A 3,777-nucleotide genomic window follows, 5' to 3' on the forward strand; every position below is an offset into this window, starting at 1 on the left:
TGAATCATGTTACTAAAAAGCCCCATGACAGAGATTTACCTGATCATGCCTGATACCCATCCCCAAGATTGACACATTTCAGTTATTTTACTCATTTCATCATGAACTGGCTTTGTTCTGCCTGTGTTCCTAGATATTAAGTATGATCATAAAGGCCATAAATTTAACTCCTTAGTTCAATATGATTGAATTTTGAAATCCATGTAATTTCTTTCTTGAAATGCTCAATGTAAGAATAAACGTATTTTTAAAATTAAAAAAAGGATATGTGCCCTTCCAATTTTTGTTTAATGCTGTACTAAATTTTTTAGCTAAGACAATTATGCAAGAAAATGTAATAAAAATCATTTAGACTAAGTATGAGAAAGATTGACTTAATTCCAGATAACCCCTAAATCGGAAGTCCTAAGGAAATTTCAAAAACTACCTAATTGCTGAACCATTTCTGCAAGATGTCAAAGTACAAGATCAGATTATTAGCCTATATTCTGTAAAGTACTTGACACAATCAACTTCTAAAAAGCAAAGATCTATTTTGGCTAACAGTCTTAGAGATTACAGTCCAGCTCTACTGGCTTTGCTGGTTTTAGTTCCTTGGAGAGGTGGCACATTGTGGTAGTAATTCATGGTGAGCAAAGCCTGGTAGGCCATGGCCAAGATGAGAGAGACACAAAGTGAGAGGCTGGGGTCTGGCTCTCCCTTCAAGGGCATGCCCACGTGACCTGGGGGCCTCTGGCGGTGATGCGCAGCTTCCAATTTCCTCCACCACCACGCCTTTAACATATATACCTGTAGGGAATATTTCGGATCTAAAATATAGCAGCTGATGTTGGGCACCATAAATTGAGTCAAGGGGATGTCCAAGCTTGTCTTTGTCTTGCCCTTTTTGGTCAAATTGCAATACAGAAACTCCCTGCTCTATTCTGGCCACCGCTGAAAGCCCTAGGGATAATGACAGCTACGGGGCTCACATGGCAAAGTAACCCTTTCTTGTCCTTCACCTTGCCAGAATATTTTTATCTTTCTCTTTTTTTAAAAAAAAATATTTATTTATTTTTGTATTTTAGGGAAGGGTCTATAGGGTGTTCAGGGTCTCACTACTAGATCAGACTCGAAGTGATTCTTCTGTTTATAGCCTCCCAAGAGTAGGGATTACAGGTGCACACCACCACACCCAGTCTCAGTTGCTGTCTCAGCATGCCCCGGGGATGGGGCCAGCGTGACAGGCTGGGGATTGAACTCCCAGCTTCTGTGCCTGCTTGCAGGCCCTTTAATCTGCTGAGCTATTTGGCTGGCCCTGTTTTGATCTTCCTAACCCACCGTAGTGTTTGCCATTATGCTTCCTGGAAACATCCACTGCCCTTCATCCACTGTCCTTGGCTCAGGTGTACCAAGGTTCTGAGTGGCTCATGGCCTTTTGTTCCTAGAGAGAAACTCTGAGAGTCATCCTGGCAGCCTGTATGCTTGTTCTTCCTTTCCCTTCACAGCCATGCACCCTACCCAGTTGGAATCTTGGAACCCACTCAAGTGGCCTTTAATAAAACAACAAATAAAAATGCATTGCATTTCTATACATTAATTATGATATTTTGAAAATAGCCTCTAAAATAATTTAATTTTCTAACAATATTAGATTGAATAAATTATATGAATGAACTAAGCAAAGTAGGCACAAAATTTATGCACTAAAATCTCTGAAACAGAACTGAGTGAAATTTTAAAAAAAGAAAACAGAAACATGGCCTTTTAAATGTATTTAGTACATGGTCTACAGGGTCTCACTACACAGATTGGACTTGTAGTGATCCTCCTGTTTTTAGCCTCTCAAACTCTGGGATTATAGGCACAGGCCACCACACCCAGTCTCAATCACCATCTCAGCATGCCCCAGGGCTAGGGTTGTGGCTCAGATCCTGGGCCTTGTGTGTATCTAAGCAGGAATTTCAGTCCCTTGAGCTTCTGAACAGCCCTCTAGAAATGTATTCTATGCTCATATAGTTGAGGATAATATCTTAAAGACATGATTACTTCCAAAATTGATCTAGATTCAGTGCTAGCCTCTCCTTATTGGAAAGCAATTTATCCTAAAATTCATATGAAAATGCAAGTGATACATATAGTTTTTGTGAGATAACCATATTTTATAAGTTATTATATTTTAGAGAATTCATCTCTGACTTGACCCTTCCTTAACTTTGGGATCTTTTGTATTGAGGCTGTTTATAATTCATGCAAGAATAAATATAAAATGGCCACATTTTTCCTCCCCTCTCCCCTGAGATAACCTTGAATTTGGTTCAGGGACAAAAAGCAGGTGTCTTGTATGAAAAGGAAGAGAGTTGTTTTAAATTAGGAAACGATACTATTGGAGTGTATGCGTGAGTCTTCTGCTCCATGAGGTCTACATGAGATGAACTGACATGCCCTTCTCAATGTGGAAGGATAGAGCACAGTATTTAGATTTTTAAAATGTCCCCTGTGTTCTTCTGTAATTCTTAGCAGTCCAGCCAGGGAAGTGCAGTCTACTACCTCTGAATTTAACCTACTGAAATGTACAGTGATTATTTAGATAAATGAGTTGTGTTTTGTCAGATGCCATGCGCCACACAGCCTTCTGTCAATGAAATGACCAGACAGTGTGCAGTGCCAGAGCGCACGAAGTTAGCAGCTGGAAGAGCTAGCAGAGCAAGGCATGTGTGTCAGCCCAGTGAGGAGAGACGAGTATTAGGATTCACAGTCCTGGAGAAAAAAATCACTCTAATAGGTACAAGGTTCATATTGTTCATTACCGTTCTACTTCTGGTGGAAGTCTCTGTCATTTTCTGTGCTTTGGTTGTTAAAGCTAGGAATAATTTAGGTGAAAGGGAAGGAAAAGTAACTATTGTGGTTGGGAGAATAGACTTTGAAGGATATGTTTGACTTCTAACTCTGGAATGTGGCTGAGGTCCATAATTACTGTGGTTAAATTTCATCAACTGCAAAATACCACTAACAACAGGATTTTCTTCAGTGTTGCCATAAGGATTAAATTTCTTAAATTTTTTTTCTATACATGACAAATCTTATTTTTATTAGATGAACAGGCAAAATAACCAATACTTTCATTTAAGTATTCTAGCCAACCTTTGTAGATTTCTAGACTCTTGCACCCAATTCTCTTAGTCAGGTATTAGACTGATGTGGCACAGATATTAGGCTTACTTTGCAGAGTTACCTACCCTTTGAGTGTGACTGACATACCAACTGTTTTACTTTCATGAAAAAGGGATCATAATGAATCACACAGGAGGGAGGGAAAAGACACGCTCTTAATTGCTAACCTCAAGAAAAACAACTAGGAAGAAAATGGAAATGGTATTTGGATATTTTAGGGTATTTCATTCTTGTAAGGAGGCCAAATAATTGTGTAGGGGAAGAGTAACTTGACAGGACCAAGTGGATGAACAGTGATTATTTTGTATCATTCATTAAAAAGTGAATGATATAAAATGCTGAGATACCAAATAGCAAAGAGTTTTCTAATTGTCTTCAAAGAAGGTCTTCTAATACTCAATTTGTTAATTGTCACCAGAAGCTGAATAGGAAAAAAAAACCTTTCAGTTTTTTTATTTGTTTGTTTGTTTGTTTGTTTGTTTGTGGAGGTTGAGGCACTGTGATCAAACCTAGGACCTTGTGCATGCCAAACACAAACTTTTCAATTGAGCTATATGCCCTTCACCTTGCAATCCTGAACAGTGATTGTGACATCTTCCAAGAAAAATGGAACTCCTACAGCCA

This window comes from Octodon degus, unplaced genomic scaffold (assembly GCF_000260255.1).
Source record: "Octodon degus isolate 3935 unplaced genomic scaffold, OctDeg1.0 scaffold00161, whole genome shotgun sequence".
Lineage (NCBI taxonomy): Eukaryota > Metazoa > Chordata > Mammalia > Rodentia > Octodontidae > Octodon > Octodon degus.